Genomic DNA, 16,399 nt, shown 5'->3' with positions numbered 1-16,399 from the left:
TTTTTTTCATTCGTCCTATGAGTGTATAGCTAATAAGTACGTTCAAACATGTAACGTCTTGCAGAACAAGCACTTCTTTTCTTCCTATTCTTAAACCCCTCAAGTTGCATAAGTTGCACCGAAACACGAATGACTCACGGCGGAAGCAAGTGCTGGCTAACGTTAAGCGACAGTTTCCTATGATTTGAGCTGCTTTTCCCAAGACATTGCTTTGCAAAAAAACAACAAACAAAACTGAAGGTCGCAAAGAGAACGATTTAGTTTGTGTCTGGCTGCAGCAAAGGGCCTACAGCAGTACCGTAAGCTACACAGCTTGGTTTCACGCCTGGAGAGAGGGGACCTTCAGTTGACAGTGGTCTGTTGACAGTGTGGTGCTGCACCACAGCAGCAGCAGGCCTTATAACAACCTGCATACACACCACGGTACACGCGCGCGATGGCTCGGTGAGATAATTGGCTCGTTGTCTAATTGCTGTTGACCACAACAATCGAACAGAAACAATAACAAGCAGGCAATAGTTAGCTGTGGCACATTGAAGCTTTCTCGGGGCGGGAGACAGGCACAACAAGGAAACGCACAGTGGCAAGATGCATTATGTCGAGGTAGGTTTTTGTGCTGTTTTGTTCGTTACCGTAGCGTTTTCATAATAATGCCTCCTCCGTACATCGGAGCAGAGAAAAAAGTACCAAGCACTGCTGCATCCTCAGCTTGGGAACCTGATTAGTGTTGGTTGGTTAAGCAAAAGCCACTAACAGATTGTTGCTGACGGTCGGACGTTTTACGAAAGCACTCCGTTTTTGCTCCACTGTCAGATGCAATTGTTCTACTCCAATAAGAAAGCTTTGTTTTCACACTGCTGGAACATTTGCTGGTCCTATGTATTACCTTGGAGACAGATAGTTTGATTTAGCGTTGCATTGAAGAGTTTTCATCCAACTATTTAATATTAGTACTAGTGTTGGAAAAAAATGAATTTTTCGTCGGAATTGGCTAGTTCCTGAGTTTTCTGGAATTGATTCCGGAACTTGGGACCAGAATCGGCTCCGGAATCAGAATCGCTTTTGAAATCGAAATCAGATCCGGAATCGAAATTGGCTCCGAAATCAGAATCGGATAGTTTAGGCCGATCTAGAGTCAGTTTAGGCATCTCCATAAGAATAGGCGTTTGGGTCCAATGATGCTACGCATTGATAGCCGCAAATGCAAATTACAGTTTCAATTTATATTTCAATTCAAGAACTGATTCCCATTCCGTAGCTAATTCCAATTCTCGAATCAATTCTGAGTCCGTTGCCGGAGCGAACTGCGATTCCCAGATCGATTCCGATTCCGGAGTCGATTTTGATAGCGGAGTCGATTCCGATTCAGGAATCTATTCCGGAGTCGAAAACGATTCCGAAATCGGCTCCGGAATCGGGATCGGCTTTGGAATTGATTCCGAACATTGATTCCGATTCCGGATCGGGTAGTTCCGAATATAATTGAATGAATCCATATATCTTTTCCACACACTTTCGGAACTAGTCAGAGCCTCGCTCAGTTGTGCGCCTGAGGTGTTGAAATCCTTCGCACAGTATATTGACAGCAGCAACCTCCAAGCAAAGAAAGAGCGAAAAATATGGCGAATCCTCCCACCAACCCCAACACCCCCGAATCGCGGATGTAATCGGGGTGCAATTCGTCTTTGCTTGCGCTACCGAAGCAGAAGAAATTAATTGCCAACCGTGACGCGGCACTTTTGTGTTGCCATTCTACTGCTGCCGCTGCTGGCGGGGAGGTTGTGGGGAGCAGGGAGAGAACTTAAGCGCACGGCCCCGCCGGCATTTGGTTCGACGAGTTGAGCAGTAATTTCTAATTAGGTGAAATACCGATGGCGGCGTGTCCGGTAATGGGGCAAAACTCCTAAGACACCTATCTGGAGCCAATCTCGCTATATCGGTGCCCCCTTTCCCCACCCCCCGCAACACTGTAAATGGTCGATTGATCTTAGCAGAAGTGATTGTGTTGCGCAAATTGTGCGAATCCTTCCAGCTGAAATGGTTTCGATCGACTAACAGCAGCGCACACAATTGCCGAAGTGTACAAACTTGAAAGCATTTGAGCACATAGTGCCTAAGCGTTTGTTACAATTGACTGCAAGAGTTACTTGTTTATTTGTTTTACAAAAAAATACTACAATTTACTAATTAGCCTGCAGATTGACTCACAGTGCGGAAACGCAATCCTTTTCATGAGTCATCGGTTGCAGTGCTAAATGCATCTCCAGTCGACGGTTAAGACCACAGTACACTTCCATCAAACGATCGATGTCTTCTTGAGTTACCTTGTGACAAACCACCGGCTTCTCGTCAACGTTGCGCTGCTATTGCTTCCGCCTGAAGCTGCCTACGACGATGGATCCTCTGCAGGCTGTGAAGCATCTAATGGGTTTGGATTTTTCCCCTTTAGTCCCGTCCTCAACGTGCAACTCGCTCGCTGTTCTGTACGCGGTTGGTTTGCGTATATTTACTTCGCCTCTTGTTTTTTTTTACGATCGCACTCGTGAAACCCATTATTTTTATGGCTTCTCTGTGGCGGAGCTGCTGGTGGTGGTACAAGTGTGTGGAAATTGTCTACAAGCGTGTGCGCGCCCGCAACGACTCTGTGTTCGTGGCTCTTTTTTTCTACTTTTTGCCTCACCCGGAGTCGATTTCTAAATGTGCTCTTTCGGACGCATTTTACTGCTTTTAAATGCTGCAAACGCTCCACCGTCGGCGCACTACTGCTGCTGCAGTGTGCGACCACCACCACCACAGCGGGGGTACCAGGCAATCCGTCGCTCTTGTGTGCATATAGTATTTAGTACCAGTTTGTCGAGAATATGCACACGATCATTTGGCTATTTTATGAGCCTTTTCTTCACCCCCTTCTTTCCCCTTCCTGCTCTGCCTAATCAGTGGAGCTCTGAGCAAACGTATTTGCGAGGTGTTTAAAATGAGTGATGAGGTTTTAATGAATTCCGCTCGGTCCATTATCGGGTGGAGGATATCTTTATGGCGATCTGCTGTATATTCGCTCAGTAAATTGCAGTATAAATAAAGTGCAATTTTGAGCTTAAGCACTTACATGTATTAGAAACACAAGTACGGCTCTAAAAAAAAGTGTTTCAATTTTCTATTTGTCTACCTTTCTATTTGTCTTCGAACGGTGCGCTGCATCTAATCGATATTTCTTGTTTTACGTTATCAAATCCACTTTCCTTCCGGTTTTGTCTGGGTTTTGTGTTTCCTGTCCTCGTTAAAGGTACTGGGTGTGTATGTCAGAGTGTGTGCCCGTGTTATCGAATTTCTCATCGGTGACGTATTGAGCCTCGTCTAGTTGGGCCTCAAATTCTGGCAGCCTATCAACGCTTCAGACACTCAACAGTAGCACAGTTCTCCTCTTTCTATCTCTCTCTCTCTTGCTCTGTCTCTTACCACTGTCTTGTTGTCCCTTTGCCAAACGACAGATGGTTGGCGAAAGAATGCACCAAATTCGTTCGATAGTGCCTCCCCTCTTCTCAACAGACGTTTCCTAACGGGGAGCAGCGGAAAAGATTGCCCAAAACAGAACAAAAAACAAATAAGAAAGATGATGATCCGCCTCAGACGAACGCATACAGCCAATTCCGTCTCGCTGAGATTCAATTCGGTTGCAGACATTGTTGCTGCACCATGTTTCGTGCATGTTTCTGTGCGAATCCTGCCTGCCCTTCGGACTGTCTTCCGAAGGCATCGCCATTTATCGATCGGTCTCTGTTGCGTCTCGCAGCCCAGCCCCGGTGGCTGAGGAAATGAAGGGAAAATGGACGAATCGTGAGCCTATCTCACACCGATCGAGAGACCAAATTTCGTTAGAGATGAGACGTCCCGGTCCCAGAGTTGTGTTAAAGATGTCTACAGCATGATAACAGTTTCAATTTTCGTCTGGTTTGATTAATAATATAAATATTTTTGTATTTATCTACACTTGGGTGTTTGTTTTACTGATTTTACTCTTTATTAAGTTGTCTTACAAATTGATTGATTATAATGAAGGTGTATTTTTCTTCCTTTAATCAGTAGAAACCGCCGTTCGTATCGCCATTGGAATGACACAGGAAATACTTTATTCCATTAAGGAAATACTTAACGTGCAACTAACGATTGCGAACGATCGTGGTACGTTCTTGGTTTGCTTTTTTACCCTCAACTTCCCACATTCTCTCAGCTCTAGTTGTCGGGTCGGCACTGTCTGCTGCCTTGCATTAGCAGTGCCGTTTCGTCTTACTTTTTAGCAAAGAATCGCGGGACATCCGAGAGCCTAAACGAGACACCGATAGTCGGCCGTGCCTAGTGCTAGTGGGGGACGTTTGTAAAAATAGCACTTTATCTCCAAAACGCACACCCTCTTCCTTTGGTTACATTCCGCTTGCATTCCGCGCGCAAGAGTCGCAGCCATTCCTGTCGGAAGTGATCACACACTTTGCTGATCAAGTATTTCTTTTTTATTTGTTTTCACTTTTGATCCTATTTCGAGGAGGTAGCTCTTCAACGTCAAGTCCGTGGCCATGGTTTTTACTGTGTCTGTAAACCAGTAGGAAGCAATAGTAGAGCTGACAATTAATTTATTGTCTTTTTATTTATTTCCAATGGAATAGATGAAGTAGTAACTTCAAAGACTATACCAGGTATAAGTAGGAGAGTGAAGAAAAGGAGACTTTGCGATTCTGGACATTCAAAAGAGCATGATGTCCTCAGAATTTGTCTTAATTTTTCTGCTGTGATATTGTTTGTAATTTATATACTGGTACTATACGACGTAACTAATCCTCATGTTAAAAAAGAAAAAGAAACAACATGTTAGTTCGTGTTGAAAATCTGCCTTAGATCACAGAAAAGAGGGCATTGAGTAATTTTCTTCGAACCCCATCCAGTGATATCAAATTATCATGCACGTGTTGCTACAGTTTTTCAATTTCCAGACAAACGCTTCACAACGGTAAACTCTTTAGCTACCATGAACGTTGTTGCGAATAGGGCATATAATCATATCCTCAAAATCGCCTAACTTCCGTAAAAGATCTGCTAAAAAAACTATTTTTTGTGAGCTATAATGCTGTCGGTTGCTTGGTTTTACGGTACACAGTGTTTCTTAGACCAAAGATGGTATGCGACATGTTTCGTTAAGTTATACAAAAAAAAGTTAACTCAAGATTGCAAACATGCTGAAACGACTATTTCTTCAACGATGTTGCTCTGCCATTATTATGGTAGCAATGTTTTGTTTTCCTTTCGTATGCTCCACGGCTGTGGTCACACGGTTGTTGATAAACTGTCACACTCGGTTTTGGGAAACCGTTACAACTAAGGCAAGCGTTTTTCCTCTGGCGATAAGGAACTGGACGCCAACACACACGTATAACGCTAAAACAAGCGATAATTGAGCATTGGTACGACCTCGTACATTTCTCTGACACGTGTAGAGCAGCCCAAAGTGCGCCCTAATTGTGTATGAGAACTCCTCATTCCTGCTGGTTGAAAGCTGTTAGCGCTTAAATGAGCGCCAACTAATATTTTTAATCCCGTAGGAGAATGTATTCTCATTCCAAGCATCCCGCCACTGGCCAAGACTTCATTTAATTAAGATTTCATTGCATTCGGATGATTTCTTGCCGCTGGTTGGCGGTAGCTGTGACCGTCGCGCACCATCTTTCGTGTTGAATGCGCAATGAAAACCTAACCTGTACGCCGAACGGTCCAGTCCCGCGGCTACGGTCGTTTATTTGTTCGTCTGACAAGTTTCGGCATCAATTCGCGTAACTGCAATACGAGATATGAATAACTATGTTTTTGAACAGTCTAATCTCTTGCATCGACTGCTCTTTTCGCTCCCTTATAGAAGAAGCCCCGTACACCTTGCTGCACCTCTCCCCCAACAAGTACGGGAAGACAAATCTTTTGCTCGGTTTTCCCACTTCTGCTTGACTTGGTTGGTTGGCCCATATTCGCTTCGTGATGGCGTGTGTTGGTTGGCCGTCGTCTCTCCAGTCAACTAGAGAGATTTACGCACACGTGCGATCAAATCGAAGGGGGAGGGCTGTGGGGTGATGATGTGCTCAAATAATAATAAAAAAAGCATAAACTATGCATCGTCGCGCGCTTCTGCCGGTCTTGTCGTACGAGCAAGCGTGGTGAGCATGCTGTGAATTAAAATTTTTTAATTTGCCAACAATCGCGCGTACCACACCACACCGCCACCAACCAGCAGCAAGTGCGCTACCACTGAGAGAAGTAAGCCATCGGAGGAAATATGTTAATGTTCTGGTGTGTACGGCAGACGGTGTTGGTGCGGGAGTGTGCCGCAAGAGAAAAGGAGAGGAGAAGCACTGGAATCCGTTATTTTATATGGCCGAACCGGCAGAACCTCTGCCGCATCCCCGTGTACGTGTGCGCCATGAGAAAAATGCTAATAAAACCAATGAAACCTTTCTTCCATCTTCCGTCTACTTCATATACAAACGTAACGTATGTGTGTGTGTGTGTATTTTTCAGACAATTGCTAACTACTGCTGTTGCATGTGTTTTGCATTAGGTTGGAACTTTTTCCTTCGTCTGTGCCTTTCCCCTTTTCACTTGAGGCTAACAAGTATCGAATTTATTAGCGTTTGTTTGTTGACGATGATTTACTGCAGATTTACCTTATTTATTTAATATTAGTTTCATCTTTTATGATAAGATGTTTATGAATTTGTTTAGAATTTACATCACTTTTGTGTGATACACTCAAATATATGTTTTTGTAAATCATTTAATAATGGTGTGTGCTATCAATTTCCAAAACAAATTCCTGGAAACACGGGAAGTGCATTCCTTCCTTTTGATCGAACGTGGTATGTTTATGTTCTTTACCTGCAACAGTTTCTTATAAATAGTTTGTAAGATTTGATCAATTCCTTCATCGCATCGGTTTAACTGTTCTCGGAAGCAAATTGCGTATGATTTGCATCCCATTATCGTTTCGTGAAGCTAATGTTGTTTAATTTCTTCTCCCCCAAAATAATAATCCTTAATGCATATTCTCCTGCTGCGATGTGTGTGTACCGTTAGCCTTGCTGCTGCAGCAAAATACCACATCGTCGTGTGTAAGCAACCACACACACACGTTCCGTCGGCATTTTAAATAATGGGCGCATCGGAAAGCATCATCCACACATGATGATGATGTAGCGCGTATGTTTGCATTAATGGAAGAAAGGAATGAATTAAAATAGAAACATAATTCATGGGGGAGGAGGAGGGGGAGCAAAGAAGATAAAGAAAATCGCTCACACACATAGAGCGAGAGTGCTGAGAATTGTGCGTAATCTCTTCCAAAGGAAGTAAAAAGAAACGCAACGAGAAAAAATACAGCAAACACGCCCCGAACGGTTATGTTTTAATTTTCCTCAATCCACCCTTGTGGGTGCTGCAGCAAGTGCATTGCAGTGCGCGGGTTCGATTGGGTGTGAATATTATTATTGTGCGCCAGCAGCACGATGCAACAGTATCATTCCCTTGGAGCGGGGAGCAGCAAGTGGGACGGAAGAATGACGATCGTTGCAGTTGTGCACAGCGACGATTGTTGTGCGTTCTTTTGCGTGTGTGGGCGAGAGAGAGGAGCAATGGAGATTGGATTATCTGTGTTCTTTGCTGTGTACGCGCGTGCCCTCGTGCACACCGCTCTTGGAGCGATTTAATAATGCGCATATATTAAAACCAATTAATTAAAGGAATTGGCAAAGGTGTAGCAGGCGAGCTAAGCGCACCAGCCCGCACACCAGCACTTCGGGTAGGAGGACTTGTGTTGTACGGACAACTTGCCCTGACTTTCTGCGCAAGATAGGTACGAAAGGCGTTTGATCTACAGGTGATGTTCCTGTTGCAGTCGTTACCGCTTCCTTTCTAGGTTAAAATGATTTTTCTCGTTTTTTTCGGTTAAAGTGTTGTTGTTTGTAAGCACGAAAAGAGATTGTATTTTTTTAAATACATATTATGAATTTAAAACCAAATGAAAGATAATTAAATCCCCCCACCAAAAGATTTCATTTCCAATCAAATTTACAATATGACAATATGTAATAACGAAATTTCCTGCAAAAGTTTAATCTGACTAGAAATCATGTTTTACCATTGAAGAATTAAATTACCTATCATTAGATGCATCGTATGACAGCTTCAAATTATGTTATGAAACTAAATTTAATCTAACAAAACATATTTTATTATTCTACAATTTGACAAGAATTCTGAGCGTCGAGCGCGAACAGTGATGCAAGTTGTCCAAAATTAGTGACTTGGAGACAGTATTTAGCAGCAACGACGGTAATAGGATTCCATGTCTACTTTGAACGTTTTACACAGTTTTCGAGCCCAAATAAACAATCTTAAGCTGCTTTTTAAATTTGTTCAACTATAAGTAACCATTTGACGTCTAACTGAAATACTGATGCCCAATCGTACTAAACAAGTGATACTTGTGATAATCTGAACTTCGCCCAATCGTAACTTAACAAGTGATACCCCTAACTTTATACGTTTTCTGTACGGAGTTTAGACTTTTGTTTGCGACTTTATTTGCTAAAATAGGGGCCCTTCACGATTCTAGCCAGCTTTTTTGTATGGAGTTTGAAAGTTGGAGGCTGAAATCATGTAAACACTCCATACAAAACGACCCATAAAACAATCCTGCAATTTTCAGTCTAGCCTCGATTAAATTCAAGTACCTGCCAGAAAAATGGCAAAACAAGGTGGTTTTTACATTTATCCCAAGGAGCATTAAAGAGATAAGGTAAAGGAATTTAAAATCAAAGTGTATGTAGTCAAGGTGGTCTCATAGCATGTTTTTTATAACCAAATTAGATTATAACTTTTTGACAGGACGAGTGAAAACTTTTGTTCAAACAAGCTTTCTGGAGGCTTGACGAATACACAAAAGACTCTTAAAATCTTCATTCAGAAACAGAAGCGATAAAAATCAGACTTCTAAATGCATACACCTTGGGATAAGCCCACCTGTGTATTATACTCACTTAGATCTTCTTCTTCTTTGGCTCAACAACCGATGTCGATCAAGGCCTGCCTGTACCCACTTGTGGGCTTGGCTTTCAGTGACTAATTGATTCCCCCCCATAGCAGGATAGTCAGTCCTACGTATGGCGGCGCGATCTATTTGGGGATTGAACCCATGACGGGCATGTTGTTAAGTCGTACGAGTTGACGACTGTACTACGAGACCGACTCACTTAGATAGCTGTTGGAAAAATGCTATACACTGCAAACAGCTGACAGGCTGAAATTTCGGCCCACGAACTTAAAACAGAAAGGGCCCCATAGTTTGAATTTATTTTTCAATGCTTGATCCCAATACCCAATACCAAAATTAATAATTGACTATTAAATTAGTTCAACATCAAATAAAATAAAGCTCCAAAATTTTAATTGCTACAAAATGATCATAGCAAAAGCGAACCCGGGTAATATAAACACACGTTTATATTGGGCAAAGCAAATATTTAGTTGGGAGTGAACAATGTTCAGAAAGGCATCAATATTTCAGTTAGGCGTCATATGGTTACTTATAGTTGAACAATGTTAAAAAGCAGCTTAACATTGTTTATTTGGGTTCGAAAATGGTGTATTTCATCGACAAAGAAGTTCAATGTTTTAGTAAAGACATGTTATTGTATAGTGATAATCTTTATGGTTTTTAAAGTCACATTATTTCTCCCTCTTCCACTCCGTAGGAAATCGAATTCTCAGGCAAAAGTGTGCATACCGACGCGTGCGGATGCAGTACTACATTACACTGTGTTTTTTTTTCTCTCATCCCTTATTTTTCCCCATCCCCATCTTTCTGGCACAGCTCGTAAACAGAACAGAGTGAAAGAGAGGTTATTGTCGCCGTTTGTCGAAGCAATTTGCATTTCGTGTTTTGCGTCCGATGTGCATGTCCGGCGTACTGCTGGTGATTGTAATGTGACGATGATGCGCTTCACTTGCCGCCTCCTCCGTCGCTGCATCTCGTGGTGCACAAACGAAGCCTGCAATGCCACGCGAAAGATGTCCACGATGGCAGCAGCAGCCCGCTCGAGGAAAAGATCCTCTCCGACCGTGTAGCAGCAGGAGGAGATAATGGTGGTAGGGATGGCCCCGTGGCATGTCGGCCGCTACCGGGCCATTACCATTATCACTGATGTGATCTTCATTATCATTAGCAAACGGCACGGACACGACGCGCGCGCACTCCCCGCATAGACAACCGCACACTGGGAACCAGCGTGATCATCACTCGCGCGGCCCGCAGCACAGTACGGCTCCTGCCACAGTCAAAACGATTGCTCATATTTCAGGTCCCACACACTCTGCTGTGTGGTGGGACCGTTGCGAGAGTTGCCACCGCTCCCGCGGGGTGCCCGCGTCGTACCGTTTGCCAATGGCGTAGAAGAAACCAGTTTCGTCGGTTGGAGCACTCTCTCGCTAGCTTCGGCGTACGGTTTGGGCCGTTGTTTGGGCTGCCAAGGATGTACCTTGCACACGGTGGGGGACGACAGCCTACCCGTTGTGTGAGATCAGGGGTTTGGGAGTGCTTTTTTTGATGCTTTACCGGGCTCCATCAACTCCATCCGAAGATCCATTCTGGTCGCGTTTGCTGTACACTCGCATTGGTCGGATTGGACGATGCGAGAGGAGCAATAGAAACTCGCCACCGGACGGCGAGAGTGGTGATGGCCACTCAGGCCAGTGAAATGATGCAATCCGATCCGCGTCATGCACACACACACATATAGCAGCTCTCTCGTTTGCTCGTTGGCTTTGTGATGGAGGCGCCACTCAGTGCACGAGACGAGAAATCATTGGTTTCGTAGAAAAGTGACACTTAGTGCTGCAATGGTAACAGAAGTGCGTATTGTGTTGAGCGCCTGCTGCATAATGTGTGCAGTTCTCGATGCCGTCTCGAGCGGCCTCATCCGTCGTCGCACAATCGGATGGAAAATTATGCCGTAAATTATCATGAACCGCGCGTAAATGACCTTTTTGCAAGCTAGTGTTCTTGGTAATTGCTAATAGAATAAGTGTAATCCATCATGTCGCCAATGCACAATGGGCAGCTTGGAGCGATTGCCGGCATAATACTCTTAGACATAGGTAATATGAAATGGCGTAAACTCGTCAGTTTTGTCAAAGTTCAATCTATTTGATTATAAGCAATACCGGAACCGAAGCTGTTATTTGTTAATAAAAAAAAACTTTTTGATTGGTATTATTGTACTTTTGAAAGATGGCTCTGGTGGAATTCTGTTATCTTAGATATTTTATTCATTTATTTGTTTAATTATTACGGCCCACCCGTATTGTCGATTATCTTAGATATATTAGTAAATATTGGATTTTGCCAAGTTAACTTGGCGAAAACATGAAATAAATTTAACAAAACAAAGATTTTTATTTTTGATAATTTATCCCGGCTAATGACCGCTGTGCAGTGTGGGTTAGCGCACACACTGATGCAATACTGTCGATGGGAACCGCAATGAAAGTGTTTCATTTTCAGCTGGAATAACATTAATCATCATACTAACAGAATTGTTTTGTTTGTTCTCTTTTAGGTATGTCATCATTCTACATCATTTTCCAAACACGTGATCAAAGGAACTTGCGTAAGTCATGCATTACAACCTTTTTGAAATGTGGCTTTTATTTACTTCTATCACGGCATTGTACTTTTGAAGCATCTTTCAGCGACTGAAGGATTTGGTTTTGAAGATTTGACTTTTTTTTTGCAACTTTTGAACCAGCGTGAAAATCTTTGTTTTGGAATATGTTTTGATATCGCCAGGTTCGGACACAGATTAATTGATATTTTACGACTAATTATAACAATTTATCCCAAAGAGTGTTTAAGAGAGAATGTTTTTACAAGCACTAAGTTTTTTGCTCATTAGAAACCATCATATGACCCCTTCGATGGACATAAGTGTTGAAGATGGCAATCTTTCGTCAAACTCGAACTACCCTTTTAAGCTTATAGAATTGTGTATTTAACACACAACAACAAAAAACCGATTTGGCAACAACACATTTACATCAATGCGTTGCAGTTCATCATCTTTGGTGCGAATATTACAAAAAATCATCGCAAAAACGCCATATGCTCTTCACATTGCTATAAACATCGTTTAATCGTGTAATCTAATGGAAACATCTAATGCCAATTACTTCAAACTCTCATTCTCCAAAAAAAATAAAAACATGTTTCCGCGGAAGCACCACCAACCTCTATCCCTCCCCCTCCAATAGCTTTTCGTTTTGGAACGTGGCCCTCTGTTCCGCGTAGCCGAGCAACCCAAGTCACTTCAGGGGCAAACCTCCAACCCAGAGAGGTTTCCAGCGCCACAGCTATCTCACACACACAGCCGCACCGAATCCCATCGCGCCTGACGCAAACCAACATAGTTGTGTGTAGTTAATGTATCACTCCCCGAAACCAAAACTGGTTACCTTCGGAGTTCTAATGGTTTTTCGGCTCGGCAAGTTTCCGTTTGGGAGCCGCCGCCCCGCATATGCTTCGGTGTCCCACTACCACCGCGCGGGCTCCTCCTAATCGGACGAGAATCGGGTGTATGTGTATGCAAGTCATCCGCAAGACTCCGAATAGAAAAGACTACAGCAGCGGCGTTGGAAACGGGCACAGGGTCAGTACGCAACACAGCAAAAAGCTCTCCACCCTGAGCAAGTTGCGCTCCGTCCTGTTGCGAGTGGATTGCTGCGAGGACGCTCGCACACTCAAATGTGGGTTTGGGGTGGGCTGGTGGAGAGCTTGGAGAGCTTTTTCGGAGAGCAATTCCAAGAACTCAGCAGCTTTTATGAGTGACACACACACACACCGCTACGCGCGTGAGCTGGCAGTGCACTGATGAGTGCACGAGCGGCGAGTGAGTGCCTTTCGCGGACGTACAGGAAGTCGGCCGCTCAGTCGGAAATTAACGCTCATTTTGAGTTCGCATTTCGTGAGGGGCGGTCACAATTTCCGTGCGTGCGTGCGTTTCGCGAAACTTCCACTACTACGTGCTTCTTAAATGCAACGTACAGAGTCAGAGTTGAATAAAGAGTAAAAGCTTCGGTGGTGTAAGAAATGTAAGGCATCGACTAGTGACGGTTTTATTCTTGGAATTGTGGTGTAGGGCTGATTTGCCGTACTTCCTAGCTGTGTTAGATCCGTTCTGCTGACGGTGTGGAAGAAGTGTAGTATTATAAGGAACGGCTTGAACCTATCGATCTGCTACTACTACCATCAGTGGATTGGTGTGTACCCAGCTACACACAAAAACCACACGCATTTTGTTGTAAAACCATTGCGTCGTGTGACCTCCAAGAGGGGCAGTGTTTCGACGACCAATTTCCAGCCTGTTGTCATTACATTCTACATAGTGTCGATATACGTATTTGTGTGTGCTTGTCTGGTGCGTCTGTGTGTGATGTTGTGTTGCTGCTGTGCGTCATAGCGAAACCTCAACAGTTTATACGGGCTGTTCCCGTTTGCCCGAATGGACCCGGTGTTGTTTGCAAACGTAAAACTTCCGTTCCTTCACGCTGCTGTGAAAGTTAGTACATGCAAAAATGCACCCGTCGTGCATAAATATAACAGTATTGCGCAGCGCACATACACACACACACACACCATCAACAATCGGACAGGGGGAAGTCAGAAACAGGCAGAAATGTTGAAGATTTGTGTTGTTGGTTTTTGGTGTGTGAGCTGGCCTGAGCTGAGGCCACCAGCAAAATCGGGTTTGGTGCTGCTTGATGACGGAACGCATCGATCGCTTACAGTTTCCCATATTTATTGCGTAATTCAAGTGAAACAGTGCTTGAGAGAGGGGGTTCGCTTGACCACTGCTAACTGCAGGCATCGGGCAAAACTCTCTGCGAAAACCTAACCGTCCAAGCGGTTTCCGATTGACAAACGTTGTCTGTTCCACCCTTATTGCACTAGCGGCTGGGTCGTGTGTGTGTGTGCGTGTCTGTGTCCATCCGGTCGGTGCTAACTGATAACATGAAGCTCTTCATATCTCTGCCCATTCTCTCCTTCGGCTCTTTGTGTGTCTATGTTTCTTCATTTGTCGTCTTGCTTGTGCTGCGATTATGATTAGGCGAGATCGGGTTTGCTAGAATGTGAAACATTTGTGACGTGATTAATGATCGAGCAAAAAAAAAAAAAGGCAGCAAAGACTATCAGTTACGAGTTCGTAAAAATAAAACCTACTACTGGTTGGGGATGTGGTGGTGTGCTGAGAAGGGTTTTATGTGGATGAAAATGAAATAATTAATTGTCACCTACAATCGAACCAAATGAGCCGCATTTAACTGGTCTCTAAATTTGTGTAATTGGTTCTTAATGAAATTGAATAAAAAAATCACTTTTCTCGTTGTAAGTTGGATAGATTTTGATGGGTCGTGGTGCTGTGTCGCGAGTCAGTGGATCGTTAAAATACTTCCCCGACACTCAGCTTCACGATAAGAAGATACACACGTCAGTGATAAAATAAAAAGTTGGAACAAAGAATACGCTGTAAAAGAAAAACACACACAGATACTCAGTAAGATTGTTGCGAACATGAAAACTGCTGTACAGCTCAGTTTGAAATGTGTAGCTTTATATAGTGCAATAGAAACCGGTTTGGCTGGAGCGCTCGAATAGTTGAATCAAGAAGCATGTCGTCTCTTACAAGGCCGAACGATATCGATTCCTGTTTAAATCGATCAACAGTGCACGATGTTAATCGTTGTGTTTTAGTTGCGGGATTGTGAGAGATTGACATCATTGTTACCCTCACTTACTCTAACATGTTTGTATGTGTTGATTTTGCACACAGGTGTCGCCAAAGATATGTGGGCGTGTGACACATCGGTGTATAAGTTTTTTATTCATTTATTTTTCTTTACCCTTTCAACTACTTTGCTCGGGCGCGCACGTCAAACAGATTGTGGAGGAAAGTTGATAAAGAAACCACCGAGCAAGAGCTGGAAAACCAACCCCCTTCGTGTTGCGTGCTTTACTGTCGTTTTCGGTAAGGCTACAGTGTGTATGTGTTCGTGCATGCGTGAATTGGTCTCTCTGCTTCTCTCAGACCACGATAAAAAACGGCAACCCCTTACTTTGGCGAAGCGAATATGCTTCCAACACATGAGTGTTATCGTGGTGTGTGGCGTGCATATACGATGATGCAGCGCCGAGAGTAACAGCAGCAACAACAACAAATCAAGAAACACGAAACGTGTTACTGCCACCGTTAGCTTAACTGTGGTTTTCTCCACTTTTAAAAACAATCAAGTGCACACACATGCTTTTTCGGGAAAACATTAAGCTGAATGTTTTGCAATTTAAGCTTCAACCTGAGGACACATGCTATGCTGTAGCAGGTGGAATGAAAATTAAAGAAAAAGGAAAACGCCGCCGTGTCATAACTCATTAAAATTATATAAAAACAAACGGGTTGGTCACAGCCGCCCAAGAGATAGAGAGTGGAAGAAATGGGTAAGAAAGTGGAAGATAGTGACCATTTTTCCCTCCGTTTGTTAGCTCATTGCTGTTGAACGGTAAACTGCTCCTTTTTAAAATTTGAAACAAATGGTCCTGTGGCACTAAGACGGGGTATAATTTCGTTTTTCGTGATTGTTGTTTTCTGATTCAAAACGCCAGATCGCGCGATGCAGCACCACACATCATCACTTCCTGGCCTGTGTTGCACAACCTGCTAGTAGCGCTAGGCGAACCCGGAGCACCCCGGCCTCTTCTGCAAGAAACTGCAGCGAAGCAGCCAGTAGCAGCAGCCCAATGAAAATCAACCAGATCAACATCTCTCAAAAACAGACAAAAACCTTCGCAGTGCGTTATAAACTGCGCAAAGCAGCACCCCTCCGGCACAGGGTGTGTTTGTTTGTATGCGTGCCAGGGCAAAAATAGCGGAAGATGGAAAAGAAAAGCAGCGTTTGAGGCTTAAGTAGAGCGAGAGAAAGAGAGGGAGATCGAGACTCTCAGCGCCGCGCAACGCTGCGTGCGCGCGGAGCTTTTTCAACGCAATCGCGAACGGAAGAGGCAGCACAAATACGCGGAGCGAGAGCAAAAAAAGGGCCAAGATGAAATCAGAATCTAGAAAAGCAAGTGACAGAGAGAGAGAGAGGGAGAGAGAGAGAGCGCGCGATTTAGTGAGAGATGTGCAACAAACGCACACACACACACACTTGCACAGACTAAAAACGCAAACGAAGGGGGTTGGTTCTCGATCGAAACTCTTCAGGGGGTTGAAGGAATTTTGTTGTGCTGACAGGGGGAATTGGGATGGAGTGGCAGAGTGGAGTA

At 43.8% G+C, this 16,399-nt stretch overlaps 1 protein-coding gene across 5 annotated transcripts in view; it reads left to right on the top strand.

Annotated features, from left to right (window-relative positions):
- Window positions 1-16,399, top strand: part of LOC5668285 (neurogenic protein mastermind) — a 122,350-nt gene that overhangs the window by 32,489 nt on the left and 73,462 nt on the right. For 2 of the 5 annotated variants that reach the window (XM_061660140.1, XM_061660134.1), the window contains exon 2: window positions 11,646-13,173. The exons of 2 other annotated variants lie outside the window; for them this stretch is intronic. The gene's annotated coding sequence lies outside the window, so the exon portion shown is untranslated. Of the gene's footprint in view, window positions 1-11,645; window positions 13,174-13,241; window positions 13,641-16,399 lie in introns of those variants that run through there. One more of the 5 variants, XM_061660136.1, reaches the window with a different exon arrangement.

Source organism: Anopheles gambiae, chromosome 3, assembly GCF_943734735.2.
Source record: "Anopheles gambiae chromosome 3, idAnoGambNW_F1_1, whole genome shotgun sequence".
Taxonomy (NCBI): Eukaryota; Metazoa; Arthropoda; class Insecta; order Diptera; family Culicidae; genus Anopheles; species Anopheles gambiae.
This window is presented reverse-complemented; position numbering and strand designations above follow the sequence as displayed.